Source organism: Coregonus clupeaformis, chromosome 7, assembly GCF_020615455.1.
Source record: "Coregonus clupeaformis isolate EN_2021a chromosome 7, ASM2061545v1, whole genome shotgun sequence".
NCBI classification, from domain to species: Eukaryota; Metazoa; Chordata; class Actinopteri; order Salmoniformes; family Salmonidae; genus Coregonus; species Coregonus clupeaformis.
The window spans coordinates 2,564,076-2,585,296 of NC_059198.1; the positions used below are offsets into that span (position 1 = coordinate 2,564,076).

At 44.6% G+C, this 21,221-nt stretch overlaps 2 protein-coding genes across 3 annotated transcripts in view; one reads left to right on the forward strand and one right to left on the reverse strand.

The window, feature by feature from the left end:
* The window catches only part of LOC121568734 (vasorin-like), a 40,241-nt gene extending 28,133 nt beyond the window's left edge, over window positions 1–12,108 (reverse strand). Inside the window, exons 1-2 of one of the 2 annotated variants that reach the window (XM_045221051.1) lie at window positions 11,987–12,108; window positions 11,805–11,889 (exon numbers count right to left, since the gene is read on the reverse strand). The gene's annotated coding sequence lies outside the window, so the exon portion shown is untranslated. Of the gene's footprint in view, window positions 1–11,804 lie in introns of both variants that reach the window. The other variant, XM_041879136.2, reaches the window with a different exon arrangement.
* Window positions 1–21,221, forward strand: part of LOC121551867 (coronin-7-like) — a 213,974-nt gene that overhangs the window by 147,890 nt on the left and 44,863 nt on the right. The gene's annotated exons all lie outside the window — the stretch shown is intronic.

Genomic DNA, 21,221 nt, shown 5'->3' on the forward strand with positions numbered 1-21,221 from the left:
AACCTTGTCATTCAGAAACCTTGTCATTCAGCCAAGCGTTCATAAAGGTGTGAAAGAATAAGATGTCTCCAAAAGCACACAGTCTAACCAGAGAACAGTTCAGCAACACCAGAGACTAGACTGTATACACCAACACTGACTCATCCTCTGGCTGACAGTCACACAGATAAATACACACTCACAAACATGGTGGAGAACACACAGTTTGCATCTGAAAATAGTCCTCCGGTCGCAGGGTTTGGCTCTTTGGCTTGGTGTTAGTGGGCCTCTTCAGACATGGCTATGTGCATGTGTTTATTTATCTATGGGACTGACTGAGGCAATGGAGATTCAGCTGTGTGTGTGTGCGCGCGCATCTGTCCATCCCTGTGTGTTTGAGTGTGTGTGTGTCCTTTCCTGCATCTGTGTGTGTGTGGCCAGAACTTATTTCTGGACGGAGGGTCGGCAGGCGCAGGGTCATTGAACATGGGGTCTCCACTTCACTCTTTCTGTCCATCTCTAACCCATCACCACTTCACTCTTTCTGTCCATCTCTAACCCATCACCACTTCACTCTTTCTGTCCATCTCTAACCCATCACCACTTCACTCTTTCTGTCCATCTCTAACCCATCACCACTTCACTCTTTCTGTCCATCTCTAACCCATCACCACTTCACTCTTTCTGTCCATCTCTAACCCATCACCACTTCACTCTTTCTGTCCATCTCTACCCCATCACCACTTCATCCCTTCATTCTTTCACAAACGGGTCCTGTTCACCTCTATATCCTCTTTCTCGTTCTCTAATGTTCTCTCTGATTCTGTCTCCTTAGTCCTCCACCACTATCTCCCCATCACTCCCTCTCTCTCCCATCTCTTTTTCTCTCCATCTCTCGACTGTCGGATCTCCCATTTCCTCCTACTCCCTCTCTGTCTTTCTCTCTCTGTTTCTCTCTCCTTAGTCCTCCACCACTATCTCTCTCTCCATCTCTCCTCTCTCCATCTCTCCCTCTCTCTGTCTCTCTCGCTCCATCTCTCCCTCTCTGACTGTCGACTGTCCCAGTTCTCTCTTCCAGTCTGTGTGACTTATGACTTCAGTCCTCCCCAGGCTGTTGAGAGCAAAGCAGTGTGGTGTTAATGGTTGAACCACAGCCTCACTTTGTAGTGGCAGCCACTCATCTGTTTACAACATGTCCATATTAGAAATAGCAAGATCACTATAAACCAGCCGATATTGAAGATGGCCTGTGTGGGATACATGGAGGGAGGGAGAAAAATTGAGGAAACGCTAGATGTTTTCCGATGTTGACGGTTGACTTTTTAAGTCGCCTTTGGGGCTTCTAAGATTCTTGGAAAGAGTCTTCTGCTGATTTAATAGGTAACCTGACTAGTCCTGACTTGTATCACAATCACAACTGGGTCATGTTCGTTAGGGCATAGCATAGTCAAATGTTTTGTAATGGAGAACGGAAACAAGTGTTTCTTAATGGACAAGCTCACATAGAACTTCCCAGTTTTTTATTTGGTTTCGTACCATGTGAATACGATCACGGTTTTACTAACGTTGATCGTGTAATAAGGTTGAAGTTTGGATTTGCACGCACGCGCACACACACACACACACACACACAACCACTTCTCTGTGCGTATGGCAGCTCGTATGGTAGCCGATAACAGTACTATTAGTGGTGACTGAAATAGACCCAGGGGAGAAACGGAGGGGCCAAGGACCTCAAACATACAGTGACTCAACCGGAGCTGGTGTGTGTGTACAGTACCAGTCAAAAGTTTGGACACACCTACTCATTCAAGGGTTTTTCTTTATTTTTTACTATTTTCTATATTGTAGAATAATAGTGAAGACATCAGAACTATGAAATAACACATATGGAATCATGTAGTAACCAACAAAGTGTTAAACAAATCAAAATATATTTTATATTTGAGATTCTTCAAATAGCCTCCCTTTGCCTTGATAACAGCTTTGCACACTCTTGGCATTCTCTCAACCAGCTTCACCTGGAATGCTTTTCCAACAGTCTTGAAGGAGTTCCCACATATGCTGAGCACTTGTTGGCTGCTTTTCCTTCGCCGTCCGACTCATCCCAAACCATCTCAATTGGGTTGAGGTAGGGGGAATGTGGAGGCCAGGTCATCTGATGCAGCACTCCATCACTCTCCTTCTTGGTAAAATAGCCCTTACACAGCCTGGAGGTGTGTTGGGTCATTGTCCTGTTGAAAGCAAATTATAGTCCAACTAAGCCCAAACCAGATGGTATGGTGTATCGCTGCAGAATGCTGTGGTAGCCATGCTGGTTAAGTGTGCCTTGAATTCTAAATAAATCACAGACAGTGTCACCAGCAAAGCACACCCACACCATAACAACTCCTCCTCCATGCTTTACGGTGGGAACTACACATGCAAAGATCATCCGTTCACCACACCGTGTCTCACAAAGACACGGCGGTTGGAACCAAAAATCTCAAATTTGGACTCCAGACCAAAGGACACATTTCTACCGGTCTAATGTGCATTGCTTGTGTTTCTTGACCCAAGCAGGTCTCTTCTTCTTATTGGTGTCCTTTAGTAATGGTTTCTTTTCAGCAATTTGACCATGAAGGCCTGATTCACACAGTCCCCTCTGAACAGTTGATGTTGAGATGTGTCTGTGACTTGAACTCTGAAGCATTTATTTGGTCTGCAATTTCTGAGGCTGGTAACTCTAATGAACTTATCCTCTGCAGCAGAGGTAACTCTGGGTCTTCCATTGCTGTGACGGTCCTCATGAGAGCCAGTTTCATCATAGCGCTTAATGGTTTTTGCGACTGCACTTGAAGAAACGTTCAAAGTTCTTGACATTTTCCGTATTGACTGACCTTCATGTCTTAAAGTAAGGATGGACTGTCGTTTTTATTTGCTTATTTGAAGTGTTCTTGCCATAATATGGACTTAGCCATATTTGGTAAAAGACCATCTTCTGTCACAACGCAACATATTGGCTCAAACGCATTAAGAAGGAAAGAAATTCCCCAAATTAACTTTTTAGAAGGCACACCTGTTAATTGAAATGCATTCCAGGTGACTACCTCATGAAGCTGGTTGAGAGAATGCCAAGAGTGTGCAAAGCTGTCATCAAGGCAAAGGGTGGCTATTTGAAGAATCTCAAATATAAAATATGTTTTGATTTGTTTAACACTTTTTTGATTACTACATGATTCCATATGTGTTATTTCATAGTTTTGATGTCTTCACTATTATTCTACAATGTAAAAAATAGTAAAAATAAAGAAAAACCCTTGAATGAGTAGGTGTGTCCAAACTTTTGACTGGTAGTATACGTGTGTGTGTGTGTGTGTGTGTGTGTGTGTGGTAAACATGCATACGTCAGAGTGTGTGTGTGTACATGTACAGTGGGGAGAACAAGTATTTGATACACTGCCGATTTTGCAGGTTTTCCTACTTACAAAGCATGTAGAGGTCTGTAATTTTTATCATAGGTACACTTCAACTGTGAGAGACGGAATCTAAAACAAAAATCCAGAAAATCACATTGTATGATTTTTAAGTAATTAATTTGCATTTTATTGCATGACATAAGTATTTGATACATCAGAAAAGCAGAACTTAATATTTGGTATAGAAACCTTTTTTTGCAATTACAGAGATCATACGTTTCCTGTAGGTCTTGACCAGGTTTGCACACACTGCAGCAGGAATTTTGGCCCACTCCTCCATACAGACCTCCAGATGCTTCAGGTTTCGGGGCTGTCGCTGGGCAATACGGACTTTCAGCTCCCTCCAAAGATTTTCTATTGGGTTCAGGTCTGGAGACTGGCTAGGCCACTCCAGGACCTTGAGATGCTTCTTACGGAGCCACTCCTTAGTTGCCCTGGCTGTGTGTTTCGGGTCGTTGTCATGCTGGAAGACCCAGCCACGACCCATCTTCAATGCTCTTACTGAGGGAAGGAGGTTGTTGGCCAAGATCTCGCGATACATGGCCCCATCCATCCTCCCCTCAATACGGTGCAGTCGTCCTGTCCCCTTTGCAGAAAAGCATCCACAAAGAATGATGTTTCCACCTCCATGCTTCACGGTTGGGATGGTGTTCTTGGGGTTGTACTCATCCTTCTTCTTCCTCCAAACACGGCGAGTGGAGTTTAGACCAAAAAGCTATATTTTTGTCTCATCAGACCAAAAATTACAGACCTCTACATGCTTTGTAAGTAGGAAAACCTGCAAAATCGGCAGTGTATCAAATACTTGTTCTCCCCACTGTATGTGTGTATGGTAAACATGCCTACGTCAGAGTGTTTGTGTGTGTGTGTACTCGAGCGAGCGTACTCATCAGCACTTGCTGTGATTTCAGTTGGGCCTACTGACCCTAAGGCAGACACTCACACACAGTAGCAGCAGCACATCAGCTAACCATTACCCTATCTAGAAACTCTGTTGACTGATCATTAAATCTATATGTGGGTAAACGTTAAGAGTTAGTGTTCATCTGAGCATTTGTTTCTTTAGTTTAATTTCCATTAGTCATTAATAGCAAATGGTTAAATATCTGACCCAGGGTTCAAGGCTGTGGTCAAACAAAACTAAGTATGAGTGTTTAGGTTCTTTGCGTGTGCGGGCCCAGCCACTGTTTACAATGACCGTTGCAGTTCCTTCTCTCTCTCTCTCTCTCTCTCTCTCTCTCTCTCTCTCTCTCTCTCTCTCCCCCCCTCCTGTCTCCCCCTCTCTATCCTTCCCTCTCTCCCTGAATTCCCCCACCTTTAAGTTTCTCCAGCCACTACCATTCTAGCCTGGGTGGGTACCAGATGTTTGTGTCATCATGCCAAACATGACAAGGAGTTAGAATGATAGCACAAAAAGATCTGGGACAAGGCTACTACTCTCCTTCGCTCTTTGACCATCCAAATCGTTCTGACTCTCTCTCTCCTACCTCTACCCCCCTCACCCCCCCCTCTCCATCTCTCTCTCTCTCTCTTCCCATCTCTCTGGTTCAAGGCTCATTTCCTAATGACAGTGTTGGCCCAAGGTAATTACAACCTTAGATTAAGAGTCGTTTATCTTTTTTTACGGCCTCACTGAAACACTGCAATTTGCGGTGGCTCTCTGGGATGTGCTCTCTCTCTCTCTCTCTCTCTCTCTCTCTCTCTCTCTCTCTCTCTCTCTCGCTTCTTTTCTCTCTGGCCCCAGCTTTCCCTTTTGGTTAGTGGCCGTTTTGCCATTTTACAGATTTTTGGCATTTTCCATGGAGAAAAAAATAGGTTGATTCCAGTCAAAAGGCTGAGAGGGCAGTTTCTGAATCTGAACGTCTGTCTTTCCAACCGTACATCAGTCTTTCAGGGGGAACGTCTGTCTCGGAGGCCCATCTCTCTTCTTCAAATGTGGGGTTCTGAACGTTGGCGAGAGGGAGTGTGCGAGACAGGAGTTATTTGTGGTTGGCGTTCGGCTCAAGCCGGGCTCCACTTGTAGCCTTTGCGTGCACGTGTATATTTATGCAGAGGTTTTGAAGTGGTTCTTTGGAACGCATCATTTGGCTCGAACTGCTTGAGTCTTTTCAATTTGGCTTGGCAGGCAAACACCGTGAGGGGATCGGTTTGCTTTTCGCATACCGCCGGGTCAGCATTGATGTGCGAGGCCTTTTGAAGTGATTGAAGCCAGGGGCTTTCTTTTAGCGCTCTGCCCAGGAAAGCTGCTCTGACTCTGGGACGTAAACAGTGGCATGCCCTGTGGATTGTGGAATACCTGATTCTGGTGGTGGTGGGATGGAGGCCTACGTTCAACTCATGATGACACTGTGACTGTAGCTAAGACCCAAATAAACACACACAAACAAATGTGTGTGTAGGCACAAACATACTCCAAACACGCTGATTGTAACACATACATTCTGACACACACCCCCTTGCTAATTGGGATGTACGCTCGCTTTCATGTGGTTTCGCTAATACAAAACACACACAGGTTTCTTCTGCCTTGCCAGCTCCATCTCCCTGCCTGCTGTGTGAATGCCCTGCTCCCTCCCCTCTCCCCCCTCCCCCCTCCCCGTCCCCCCTCCTCCCAAGGCCTCCTCGCCTCGCCACCTGACTTTTAACCATAATCCCTCGTTGTAGAGGGTGGAGGGCCTCAACCTAATCCCTCGTTGCAGAGGGTGGAGGGCCTCAGACGACCACTCCTAACTGGGTATAAAAGGGGGGCTACTGGCTGGAGTACACTGTGGGATATGAACATCTTTGCTCTTAGAGACGAGAGGAGCAGAGCAGTAGCCTGGTCCGTGTGTGTGTGTGTGTGTGTGTGTGTGTGTGTGTGTGTGTGTGTGTGTGTGTGATTTTAATACCTCTTTCTGACAAGCGTTGTGGTGCCATAAATATGCACGTAGTCCTAATTCAAGTTCATTAGATACAGTTAGATGGCAGAGGACAGTTGAACTCTGAATGTTCAGTCCTGTTCCATGACAATGATTGGTGCTAAGGCATGTACAGTTAGTTTCAGATATATGACCACGTCTGAAGAGCCTTACTGTACCGTGCTGTGCTCAGTGTAATGTTAGCAGAGTGTCATATGTTCTTTTAAATCTGACAAAAGTAGCACACTCCTCTCTCTCTCTCTCTCCCTCTCTATCTTTCTATCTCTCTCTTTCTATCTCTCCCTCTCTATCTCTTTCTCTCCCTCTCTCTCTCTCTCTCTCTCTCTCTCTCTATCTTTCTATCTCTCTCTCTCTTTCTCTCCCTCTCGCTCACTCTTTCTCTCTCTCTCTCTCTCCCTCTCTATCTTTCTATCTCGCTCTTTCTATCTCTCCCTCTCTATCTCTTTCTCTCCCTCTCTCTCGCTCTCTCTCTCTCTCTCTCTCTCTCTCTCTCTCTCTCTCTCTCTCTCTCTCTCTCTCTCTCTCTGACTCAAACCTCTGACACACATAATGAACATGACTTCTCAGAATAACTCCTGCCACATTGGATATGGCTTTTGGTATCCCAAACTAGCCTGGCACCCATAGTTGATTTTGCTACGTTTCAAATGGAAGCAGTGGTGAGCGCATCATTCAGTCTGGTTTAACCAGGCTAATCCCAAATGGGCAGCACGGTCGGTTTCAACATGGAACGTCTGTGTTGTACTCTTGTCAATGCCAAACCAAACAGAAGACAAGACCCTCCAGACAGAGTTCAGAGAATAGAAGGGTGACACTGCCTGTTTTAATGCTGCGTCCCAAATGGCACCCTGTTCTCTACATAGTGCGCTGCTTTTGACCAGAGCCCTGTGGGCCCCGGTAGAAAATGGTGCGCAATATAGGGAATAGGGTGCCATTTGGGACGCAGACGTTGTGTTCAGGGACGTGAGGGGTTGGGACGTTAGACTGGTCTTTAGGTGTCAGTTAAGGGGAGAAATGGGCTGTAATGCTGGGTGCTTGGTGAGTCTGTGGAGGGAGGACTGCAGGCCAGTGGCACTAGGCTGGCTGTGTTTGCCTTGGCAGGATAGGGGGACACGGGGTAGACCTGTGTGTGTCTGTGTGTGTGTGTGTGTGTGTAAGAGAGAGAGGTGTACACGTGTGAGTTTGGACAGTGCAGCAGGAAAATGCTGGTGGGATGTTATTATGTTATTCTGACACTGGTAGACTGGGACTTGTCATCACACAGTCTCCTACATGCACACTTCTCCCAAAAAGATGAATGGCAGTTTTAGAATGACCCCGAAGCAGAGATTAAACCCTGGTGTGGTCACATGTCTGAAACAAATGCCAAGAGGGGCTGTCTGTCTGTCCCTCCAGGGGTAATGTGTGTGGCTATCTGTCTGTCCCTCCAGGGGTAATGTGTGTGGCTATCTGTCTGTCCTTCCAGGGGTAATGTGTGTGGCTGTCTGCCTGTCCCTCCAGGGGTAATGCGTGTGACTGTCTGTCTGTCCCTCCAGGGGTAATGTGTGTGGCTATCTGTCTGTCCCTCCAGGGGTAATGTGTGTGGCTGTATGTCTGTCCCTCCAGGGGTAATGTGTGTGGCTGTCTGTCTGTCCCTCCAGGGGTAATGTGTGTGGCTGTCTGTCTGTCCCTCCAGGGGTAATGTGTGTGGCTGTCTGTCTGTCCCTCCAGGGGTAATGTGTGTGGCTGTCTGTCTGTCCCTCCAGGGGTAATGTGTGTGGCTGTCTGTCTGTCCCTCCAGGGGTAATGTGTGTAGTAATCTCTCACACCTGTCTTATTGTTAAATATAATCTTAGTAGTGAGATGTATTCATATTTGCAACCGGGACATGGTCTTCATTCATTTTGAGTTTTTTATGATGATCATTGATACATTTTTGGTGGGTCAAGTTTTTAGATTTGTGTGTGTATGTGTGTGTGCGTGCGTGTGCTTGTTTGCGAACATGCTTGGTTGTGTGCGTGCTTGCGTGAGTATGCACATAATGTGTGTGAGTCTGAGCAGGAGAGGAGGGGGCCTGCCTCTCTCTCTGACAGGAGGCCTGTGTTTTAATTATTTGAATGGTGTTAAACAGCCGATCCCCACTGACCCTGACCAGGCCTCACCTCCACGAGGTCCCAGTCACAAGAGGGGTCCAAGGGCCACCGGATTATCCACCCAGTCAGTGTGTGTATGTGTTTTACATTAATACCCTCAACACACACAGACACACGGACACAAGCTTGCACACATAGACACACACACACACACATCTATACACACGTGCATACAGACACACACACATCTATACACACGTGCATACAGACACACACACATCTATACACACGTGCTCCTAGTCTAAATCTAGGGTCTTGGCAGTTGCTGAGGTTAGACAATCCCAGTGATTCCTTCTTCTATGTGATCTCAGTCAAGTATCACACTATACTAGACAAAGGAATGTTTGCTTATCCCTTGTTTTTCTCTCTTTCCACGTCTCCATCTCTCTCTCTCTCTCTCCCTTTCTCGCTCTCTACTTTCCTTTCTCATCCGCTGTTCATCGCCTGAGAATTATTTCAATCTCCCAGCCACCGTCTCTGTCCCCTCCAGAAAGCCTGTCTCTTAGCACTGAGAAGTGACAGGGTGTTCTCCTGTGCCAAGAAGTCGGTGCTCAAATACTGAGACACACAGCAGCGGAGATAGTAGAACCCACCACAGGAGGCTGCTGAGGGGAGGATGGCTCATAATAATGGCTGGAATGAAGTGAAGTAGTGAATGGAAATGGTATCAAACACATGGAAACTATGCGTTTGATGTATTTGATAGCATTCCATTTATTCCATTGCAGCCATTACTATGAGCCCGTCCTCCCCAAATAATGTGCCACCAGCCACCTGTGGTACCCATGAAACACAGATAGGAAGGAGACAGACCATAAGGGTCCTGTCTGAACTGTGTCTCAGTTAATGTGTCTGTTGTTATAGTGACACACTTTCCCCTGACTTCTCATTACCTATCCATGCCAGGGACAACGTTTTGTATATATGGATCTTGGTGGTCAAAATTAAACATTAAAATGTGTGTACTGTATAGCACATACACATGTTAATTATTTATGAATAGCCACACTTCTGTTCAAGCCAATGTCAGTCTGTCTGTCTAATATGTAGACTGGGTGAGAGGTCCGCAGCTATAGGCTACATACAGTACTTGACTGTGTAATAACAGCTTCATCTCTCCTTTCAAAACACATGGGGCGGAAATAGTCCCCCCGTGAAGATGATTTTAGCTAGAAGGGTTAACAGAGGGCTTTTGGAGTAGTTTACCCAGCCATCTGTTGGGCCCGCAGGGAAAGATTAAGCGATTTTCCGTGCCTGTGTGCGGGCGTGCAGAGCCCGCGGATGGATCTCGCTCAGAAAGAAGACTGTTGCTACATCCTCAATATTCCAAGGGTTGGAAAATTGGCCTCAGTGGCGAAGATGCAAAGATAGCGTATGCGATGTAGCGGTTCTCCTTGGCGAGATAACATGAACAGCCTACTATGCGCTCATCTGGATGTTGTTTGGGAAGGTTGGACTGGATACGTTTATGATGATCACTGTTAATTCAAGTTTGTTGGCAAAAATAATAGGCCTATTCATGATTTATTACATGGTTTATGATAGCCTCAGGTTTATGTCCATGTAGTTTATTGGGAGGAATTGTGAGATATAACCTATAGATTTTAGTAAAGTATCATGCGTATGTCTGTTAAGCATTTCAATTACGCATGGGATGTAGGCTTGTAGTAATGAGAGGATAGCTGTTGGTGATTTATTTATATAATTACCCTACATTCGTTTTAACAACTGTTTTCCTAGAGTTTTCTCCGACATTATTCAGTGTCTGAGTAAGTTGAAAGGCGACTCGCATGATTTTATTGATGCCTTTAGTGATGCCTTTAGGAAACTCCGACGCACATTAATCATTAGGCTGAAGATCAATAGCTGTTTGAAACAAGAACAAGTGTTTTCCAGATGTTCCAGGTGGTAATGGACACGTTAATAACTGAGTACCTACCCTACAGGTGGGGAGGTAGATACAATTTGTAATGCCGCGCTGCAATAACATTTACATTTACATTTTAGTCATTTAGCAGACGCTCTTATCCAGAGGGACATACACACCATGCCGAAGCAAGACAATGTATGGCTCCTCTCATGTTGAAATAAACATAGCCTAATTCGATTGCGCTAATACGGAACCAAAACTGGCGACTCATTCGAACACTTTATCTTTACATTTAAATTATTGGTTATTTTGTCATGGGACTGTAGGTTATACAAATCAATTTGAGGTCCTTGCTGGCTGTTCTGCTGCAAATTCACAGCAAACCCATGGATAAAAACAGTTCAGCTCGTTTTACCCGGTGTGACCAAACATATTTGCCTCCAAAACTATACAAGCCTATACTATTAGCCTACCTTTGAACTCGTGGCGAGCAGAGAAAATGAGACGCTTAGTTTTTGTTTTTTGAAACCATTTGTTTGTTGAACGTCCCTATCCTATAACCTATGCCGTGTGTGTTCTCATGTGGGCCGGTATCCGCACCAGCCGCACGTAGAAAACAGCTTCTCCCGGTGGTAAAAAAGGACCGGCGCGGTCTAGACGCCAGCTCTGCCCTGCACAGCGTCCTGTGGTCAAACACTTTAGCAGCCTACTAGTTAGTGATAAAGTTACGATTGAAGTGTTTCCAGCTGTTGTTACGCACAGATTAGAGCAATGCTGCGGCGTTTGACTTTCCTAGACTCATGTGTTATCGCTCTTTAGGCTATATGAGTGATTTTTAATATTTGTAAATTATGTGTAAATTATTGAATGTTTTTAAGTGATTTTGTATGTTTCGGCATAAATTACCCTCGGTTTGCATGGTACAAATTCGAAGCTGACAACCTGTTGTTTACAGAATGTTGTAGACGTAGTAGGGCTCTCATTCGGTGCGGTGAGAAGCTGTGCCTGTGTCTGGAATGGGTGAACGTTTCACCTCTAGCCAACTCCTGTCATAGAACGTTCAAACATAGCATATCATGGGGTGGGAGTGTGGAGTCTGTAGAAGGGTGGTGTGTACCAGTAGGCATATATGTTTCTTAAAAACGAATATCCCTTTATGAGAAAAATATATATAAATAATAAAAATTAATTTTCAATTTAATGATGTTATTCCTTTTCAAATCATTCCTTAAGTTATTCATGCAGAGTTGATAAACACAAGCGTTATCCAAAATCATAGCCCCAAATATTTCTCAGCTATAGGGCTTGTTTTCCCAAACTGCACTACTTTACGCATTCTGCAACATGTCTCCTGCTCAATGATCAATCTGTGTCACACAACTTTGCATATCTCACAGACAATGTAATGGAAACGTTGCAGTTTATTCATAAAATCATTCAAGCTTACCGGTTCTGTTCCCTGCGGTAAAGGTTGAGTTGCGGGCGCACTCAGAAATGTGTGCTACCTAATATTTTTATCCAAGAGGACCCACCTAGAACAAGTAAACAGTTCAAAATCATTTAGTCGTCCGTGGTGCACTCTGTCAAAAGGCCCCGAAACTGTGAAACAGCATAAAGTTATTAAAATACATAAAAACTCTTCAGCCACCGGTGTCTAGCGAGTGGTTGAAAGCTCCACGTCGAGGAATGCGCTTCAAGTGTCCGGCGAGAGCCCACAAGCTTCCCGACCAATAGACAAAAGCGCTTTATTGGCGAATGGAACGGAGAGTTTTAACGAGAATGGGAGGGGCGACTCGAGGCGAGCTAGAACGCAAACCAGAGCGCTCAAAGCTCCACACTACTCTCGGCTGCAGGGGGTTGGAAAGCAGCGCTCATATGCTGCGCGCTCTCCTCCTTGACAGATAAAGTTGGGGCAACGCAAAAAAAGTTGCCACATTTTTCTTTTAGTTTCACAATGTAAACCTGCAGGACCTGTTTCATTAAGACGCTTATGAGAATGATTTACTTGCAAACTTATTTTGTGCAATTCTGTGTTGACATTTTTTAAAGCACATTTTGAATATGGAATGGTTTGCACTCAAACGACAGTGAACCAGTTTCAACATCTACAATTAGGCCCATTTTGATTTCTTAGCATTTTAGCCTATTAGTCTATATTTTTTATTCTTGGATATTTGTTCAAATGGGCTTGGTGTATGAAATGGAAAAGCAAGCAGCCTTGTATTTTGACTGTCAATCACTTGACATTTGAGAAAAGCACAAGTCAAGTGTCAAATATCTCATTCGCACATATGGTGGCTTAATTCATGAATGTTGTTGCACCGTTAAGCTGGGAGATTTGTAGGCATTGAATACTTCCGACTGCTGAGTAGCCTCACAGCCCAATCGCAGCTGGCACCCTATTTTAAAGTGTCTTGGAATCGGTTTCCAACGAGGTGAAGTAACGGGATATCTATCAGTAATGGTGTAACCATGTCACATACTCAGATATATACTTTTAGAAACATATTATGTCTCAGAATTGTCCATAATATAGTAGGAAACAGGACAGGAGTGAACCACAAGGAGCTATTCATTTCAAAATATTGCATGCAATTCTGTTTGTTGTAAGTAGCCTAATTCCTTATATAATATTTTTATATCTACAGGAATCTCAATCAAGGCCTATAAAGGATAACTCAAAAATGTTAAAATAATACAATTTACACAGAGCTCTCTCTTATGATGTGTTAATGACTCGATTTGGGCATCCATAGCAGCGCAGCCATAGGGCGATTCTATGACTATGCTTGTTGACACAAGACTGTGAAAATAATTGGGCCGAGGTCAACTCGCCTCCTGCATATATGTGGGTGGCGTCACTCCCCCGGCTCTGTAGGTGTACCCTGGCTAGGTCCGGCCCCCTATCAAGGGCAAGATTCAACAAACACACCACAGGGCTTTGGCTCCTGGGCCGGTGCAAGCGTGTGTCTCTGGAAATGTTCTGGACCCTATTCTGTGTGGAATAAGGAACGCTTTTGTTCCATTCTTCAGAATGGGTGAACCATGCTCTATTTAGAGGATGTTAAACTGTAACTGTCATTCCTAATTTATGCCACTGTGGCTCGTTCTTCTTCCACTTCTTCCATAGTTCCATAGTTCACCCACAGTTATGATCCATATAACACACACACACACACACACACACACACACATCTGTAACACATTACTGTAAATTGCAGGAATAGACAGACGATTTCATGCATGTTCACCACTAGTCCCATATAGTCCATGCTGCAGCTGAGTTTTATGTTTTCAAAGAACATCAATCCTGAATTCTCTGTAGCAGTTTATCACAACCACAGTGATTCACACATACAAATCACACAGCAGTGCCTCTTTCTGCCTCTACTGGGTCTCTCTCTCTTTCTCGATATCTCTCTTTCTCTCTCTCTTTCTCACTATTTCTCCCTGCTGTTTCCCTACCTCCCTTCTTCCTCCACCCGTATCTCTAACTCCCCCCCACTCTTCTCTCTCTTTCGCTCTCTCTCTCGCTCTCTCTCTCGCTCTCTCTCTCGCTCTCTTAGTCCCAGAGTTGAACTGATGACTGTGCTAAGGTCATACAGGTACAGGCTACGTTAGTTATTTATCATAGTCATCAGTGCTGTGTATCTTGGAAGCAGTGGTAAGACCACAGTCTCCAGAGCCAAGGAACTTAACACACACACACACACACACACACACACACACACCATTCACCTCCAATGGCGTCACACAGGCATGCACACACAAACGTGCGCGCGCACACACACACACACACACACACACATACATGCACAGACACACACCACCCAGACTACCCCTGCTCTGTTCTGTTTACCTCCAGTAATCATCAGTAGAATCTAATTGGATGACTAAACTCCCAGATGGCATGAGATACAGTGAGGGAAAAAAGTATTTGATCCCCTGCTGATTTTGTACGTTTGCCCGCTGACAAAAAATGATCAGTCTATAATTTTAATGGTAGGTTTATTTGAACAGTGAGAGACAGAATAACAACAAAAAAATCCAGAAAAACGCATGTCAAAAATGTTATAAATTGATTTGAATTTTAATGAGGGAAATAAGTATTTGACCCCCTCTCAATCAGAAAGATTTCTGGCTCCCAGGTGTCTTTTATACAGGTAACGAGCTGAGATTAGGAGCACACTCTTAAAGGGAGTGCTCCTAATCTCAGCTTGTTACCTGTATAAAAGACACCTGTCCACAGAAGCAATCAATCAATCAGATTCCAAACTCTCCACCATGGCCAAGACCAAAGAGCTCTCCAAGGATGTCAGGGACAAGATTATAGACCTACACAAGGCTGGAATGGGCTACAAGACCATCGCCAAGCAGCTTGGTGAGAAGGTGACAACAGTTGGTGCAATTATTCGCAAATGGAAGAAACACAAAATAACTGTCAATCTCCCTCGGCCTGGGGCTCCATGCAAGATCTCACATCGTGGAGTTGCAATGATCATGAGAACGGTGAGGAATCAGCCCAGAACTACACGGGAGGATCTTGTCAATGATCTCAAGGCAGCTGGGACCATAGTCACCAAGAAAACAATTGGTAACACACTACGCCGTGAAGAACTGAAATCCTGCAGCGCCCGCAAGGTCCCCCTGCTCAGAAAGCACATATACAGGCCCGTCTGAAGTTTGCCAATTAACATCTGAATGATTCAGAGGAGAACTGGGTGAAAGTGTTGTGGTCAGATGAGACCAAAATGGAGCTCTTTGGCATCAACTCAACTCGCCGTGTTTGGAGGAGGAGGAATGCTGCCTATGACCCCAAGAACACCATCCCCACCGTCAAACATGGAGGTGGAAACATTATGCTTTGGGGGTGTTTTTCTGCTAAGGAGACAGGACAACTTCACCGCATCAAAGGGACGATGGACGGGGCCATGTACCATCAAATCTTGGGTGAGAACCTCCTTCCCTCAGCCAGGGCATTGAAAATGGGTCGTGGATGGGTATTCCAGCATGACAATGACCCAAAACACACGGCCAAGGCAACAAAGGAGTGGCTCAAGAAGAGGCACATTAAGGTCCTGGAGTGGCCTAGCCAGTCTCCAGACCTTAATCCCATAGAAAATCTGTGGAGGGAGCTGAAGGTTGGAGTTGCCAAACGTCAGCCTCAAAACCTTAATGACTTGGAGAAGATCTGCAAAGAGGAGTGGGACAAAATCCCTCCTAAGATGTGTGCAAACCTGGTGGCCAACTACAAGAAACGTCTGACCTCTGTGATTGCCAACAAGGGTTTTGCCACCAAGTACTAAGTCATGTTTTGCAGAGGGGTCAAATACTTATTTCCCTCATTAAAATGCAAATCAATTTATAACATTTTTGACATGTGTTTTTCTTGATTATTTTTGTTGTTATTCTGTCTCTCACTGTTCAAATAAACCTACCATTAAAATTATAGACTGATCATGTCTTTGTCAATGGGCAAACATACAAAATCAGAAAGGGATCAAATACTTTTTCCCTCACTGTAGCAGGGACATTTATTTTCCTTAGTTTTTCAGTCCCTTAGATGGAAGCATAGTCCTCCTCACCATCACCCATAAAATAGAAAATAATAGAATAGAAAAGGATTAAAACTTTTTTTGTCCATCCAGTTATTTTTCCTTTAGCACACAAACCATATATATTTAGACAGTGGACTATGGTGTGCTATGCATGCAGTGATGTTGAAAGGTCTGGACCATATGCATTATGAGTGGTGGTGGTGGTGGTGTAGTGTAAATCAGGGTTGCTGTAATAACATGAGCCCGGTGCCGTCAGTGCGTTGAGCTCCCTAATCATTATGGCCCAGTTAAAGATGGCGACGCGGAATCCGGACCACTGTAATGTTGCCCAGGGGAACCAGTACAACAGTGAGCTGGTTGGGGTCGGTCCAGGAGCCCTGGCCCTGCCAGCTAAAGGCTCCAGACTGAAGCACTACTTATCCACACAGCAACATCCTCCTTTCCATGCTTTTTCTCTCTTTTCTCTCTCTTATGTACTTCCTCTCAAATTATTTGGCTTTTTTACCTTTTCGCTGCTTAGCTGTTCTTCTTTCTCTTATTTTCTGCTTTTTCTTTCCCTCTACCCTTTCATCCCCCCCCTTTCTGATATCTTGTATTCTTATTTATTTTATTATCCTGAGTTTTTATGATTTCTTCTCTTACTTTTCCTCTGTTTTTCCTCTCTGGTTCTGAACTCCTTCCCTTCTCTTTCTCAGTCTTCTGTACTCTCTCTTTTTATTTCTCTCTCTCTTTCCATTTCTATAATAATAATAATAATATGCCATTTAGCAGACGCTTTTATCCAAAGCGACTTACAGTCATGCGTGCATACATTCTTTTTGTGTATGGGTGGTCCCGGGGATCGAACCCACTACCTTGGTGTTACAAGCGCCGTGCTCTACCATTCTCTCTCTTTCTATTTCTCTCTCTCTTTCTATTTCTCTCTCTCTTTCTTGTTCCTCTTTATTTTTTACATTGTAGGCCTACTCACCTGCCCTCATTCTATTAGAGTCAGCCCATTCTTATCGGATATAGAACATTGAGTCAGAATCGTATGATCAGGACTGGCTAGCCCAGTGGTCCACCATATGTCACAGCTCAATGGAAGAGCTGAGGTCTTGTAGAAGTTGGGTTGGTACTGTGTTTAGGGTAGTTTAGGACCTCTGTGATAAAGACCAGTGGCTATCAATTTACATTGACTGTATGTCCATAAAGCATACATTACATACAGTGGGGGAAAAAAGTATTTAGTCAGCCACCAATTGTGCAAGTTCTCCCACTTAAAAAGATGAGAGAGGCCTGTCATTTTCATCACAGGTACACGTCAACTATGACAGACATATTGAGAGAAAAAAATCCAGAAAATCACATTGTAGGATTTTTAATGAATTTATTTGCAAATTATGGTGGAAAATAAGTATTTGGTCACCTACAAACAAGCAATATTTCTGGCTCTCACAGACCTGTAACTTCTTCTTTAAGAGGCTCCTCTGTCCTCCACTCGTTACCTGTATTAATGGCACCTGTTTGAACTTGTTATCAGTATAAAAGACACCTGTCCACAACCTCAAACAGTCACACTCCAAACTCCACTATGGCCAAGACCAAAGAGCTGTCAAAGGACACCAGAAACAAAATTGTAGACCTGCACCAGGCTGGGAAGACTGATTCTGCAATAGGTAAGCAGCTTGGTTTGAAGAAATCAACTGTGGGAGCAATTATTAGGAAATGGAAGACATACAAGACCACTGATAATCTCCCTCGATCTGGGGCTCCACGCAAGATCTCACCCCGTGGGGTCAAAATGATCACAAGAACGGTGAGCAAAAATCCCAGAACCACACGGGGGGACCTAGTGAATGACCTGCAGAGAGCTGGGACCAAAGTAACAAAGCCTACCATCAGTAACACACTATGCCGCCAGGGACTCAAATCCTGCAGTGCCAGACGTGTCCCCCTGCTTAAGCCAGTACATGTCCAGGCCCGTCTGAAGTTTGCTAGAGTGCATTTGGATGATCCAGAAGAGGATATAATACCTATAATTCCATAATAAACATGACGTCATGTTAGTTGTGGACAGTGTTAGTGGTCCAGTGTCTGCTCTCCCCCAGTCTCTCACTGGACTCACTGAGTTGCTATTTATAGAACCTGCTCAGATAATGGACTTTCCACCTGGGCCTCAACCGAGGAAGACTTGAATCTCCATGGCTCCTGAATGAGAGAGAGAGACACTCACACTCACACATACACAGAGAGAGAAGAGAGAGGGAGACATTAACACACACACACACACACATACACATAGAGAGAGAGAAACAGACACACACACACACACACACATACAGATAGGTAGATAGTAATATAATAATGAATGAGGTTGAGTGGGGGTGGTTCTGGGAACCCTATCCCCCCTCCCATAGGGACAGCCTGGGAACTAGCAACATGGTTATTTTCTGATAGACTCACAACACTGTAAAACCCCTCCTCATTCTCTCGAGGTAGATGTTGTCCCTAACCGCAGATCTAGGATCAGATTACCCTACCCCCAATCCTTACCTTAAACTGAGCTCTATGACGTGACCATGAACAGCATGAAATATATTTTAGAATAGAGCGGTGCAGAGGGCTGCACTCGTGAGCACCCACACAGAGCATCTGCACATGTGCACGGGAGTTTGCGTTTGTGCGCACATTTTGTCCATGCACATATGTGTTTGTGGGTTCTTGACAGACGTGACTACTCCCTGCCTTCCTTGGCTCCCTGCCTTCCCACAGTCCTTCTCCAGCCCAGTAGCCGCTATGTGTCCGTGGGAAGCAGCCGAGAGGAGAGTGGGAGAGACCTGGTCCTTGGCACTCTGGGAAGTCACAGGGAGGGAGAGAAGGGGAGGGAGAGAGAGAGAGAAGGGGAGGGAGGGAGGGAGAGAAGAGGGAGGGGAGGGAGGGAGGGAGGGAGAGAAGGGGAGGGTGAGAGGGAAGGGAGGGAGGGAGAGAAGGGGAGGGAGAGAGAGGGAGGGAGAGAGAGAGAGGGGGAGAGAGAGAGAAGGGGAGGGAGGGAGGGAGGGAGGGAGAGAAGGGGAGGGAGGGAGAGAAGGGGAGGGAGGGAGGGAGAGAAGGGGAGGGTGAGAGAGAAGGGGAGGGAAGGAGGGAGGGAGAGAAGGGGAGGGAGAGAGAGGAGGGAGGGAGGGAGAGAAGGAGAGGGAGAGGGTTCTCTGGGGGATGTTTTGGGAACACTGAAAGTGATAGATAGGAATAATACGGTAGTAGTTTGGGAAGTAAGAAGTAGGATACCCTATAGGGGACAATAAAGTTGTATTCAATTGAACTGTACTGTGTTAAATTTACTTGAAAAATGTAAGAAAGGAAATATGGTTCCTGGGTGGCTGAACGGTAACAATCGCAATCGAGTTAAAGGAGCAACATACCATAGGGGAATTGAATCATATTGAATTAAAAAATATATAGAAAATATATGTGGTTCCTGGGGTTGAAGCTGAAGTGAGTTAAAGCAGTCACTATGAAGGAGGACACGGGGGACAATAAAGTTATATAGAATGATTTGTATTGTATAAAAAAATTATACAGAGTAAATAGATGCTAGGATAGCAGCTGAGGTGACTAAAGCAAAAGTAGGAAGTACTGGCCATTGGTGTGAAAATAAAGCATTAGATAAAGGCCTGTGTGACGCTAAACATTGGCCTCCAATATTGACTCTTCCCACCTGTTGTGGTGGTTGACACTGGCCCATTAAATCACACTTACACAGTGATAAAGCTGTCTCTCTCTCCTGTGGAAACCTAGCAGGACCAGGACCCACGGTTCTCTGTGTGTTTGTATAATGTTATAATGGTGTTATAAATGGACATTCTATTTAAGCTTTATTTAGGGTTTTATGTGTTAATGATGGGTTTGTATAGACGTTTTTGGAAGGTTAGTTTAAGGTTTTATATGCGTTGATTATATGTTTGTATGGTGTTATTAATATAAGTGGATGTTTATTTAAGGATTGTTTAGGGTTTTATATGTGTTAATTGAGAGAGAGGTGGCCAGGGCCCTATGACCCTCTGAGAGTGGGAACTAAGCCAGAGTTAAAGTGGAAAGGTCTGGTTGCTCCCCCTGACCATCTCCTTTTGCCCTTTCTCACCATCAGTCTGTCATGGGTTAGCTATGGAGGAGGTTATTGAACCTAACCTTGGAGTCCAAGATAGGACTTCTCCAAATATGTTATCTTCTCTTCTTCCTCTTTGTTGCCTTATTTTAATCTGTTGTTGTTGTTGTTATAAGAATGGAAATAGACGTTCTGGGATACACCATTAAGGCTTGTGATTTACAGGTCCTCTTTTACGTGTGCATGTGAGCCAGTGTGCAAGAGAGAGATTCCGATTTTCTGTCATGTTGGTGCTGATGAACTCTAGATAAAGTATCCGCCACTTTCCATGACAGCCACTGTTGAGTGCAGCACTACGGTCACAGTGTCGGGGAGAGATGCGTGCTGTGCCTTAAGATTCGTGTCAATGAGCAAAAGAAATTAGGCCCAGATTCAGACCTCAGAAATATTTTCATTGAAACAATGAACATTTAGGAAGAATGGTTGTTTTGGTGCTGTGTTTGTGTTTGTGTTTGTAAGAAAGATGAAGGGAGCAAATAGAGGGAGAGAAAGGGTAGAGAGGGGGAAACAGTCAGAGAGAGGGGGAAGAGTGAGAAAGAGAAAGAACAAGAGAGAACTAGAAAAAGAAAAGGGGGGGGCAAAGTCAAAGAGTGAGAGAGAAGCGAGAGAAAGTGACAAGAGAAAGAAAAAGAGAGGGAGAGGTCAAGCATGAGTGCACTCAGAGGTTTACTAGTCTGTTGACTCCATGTTGACTCCATGCAGCCCTTGTTTATGAGAGAAACACCACAGCTGAGCTGAAGCGATGCTTCTGAGTGGGACAAACACACTGCTCTCTATTGGTTGATGTGGTACAAACCCCATGAACAAACTTCATGGGAACTCAAATCATTCAGAATGATTTCAGTGATGACATCTGCTCAGCAATAGACGTATGTCAAAATGATGTTTTCAATCAGAATTATTTAATAATAATAATAATAAAACGTGGGATTTATATAGTGCTTTTCAAAGACCCAAAGACAGTTAATAATGTTTTTTTTAAAGAGACTAGTTAAAAGAAGAGAGGACCCAGTCAGAAACCCAGCCTTAGTGTATCTGAGGTGATTCACATGACTATGCCTGAGACCCGACGATGTGTTAGCCCACTGAGCTGAAGCCTAGGCATTAGTTATGGAAGCACACAGTCCGAGCAGCAGTGAGAGCTTGCTATCTCTACTCTCTC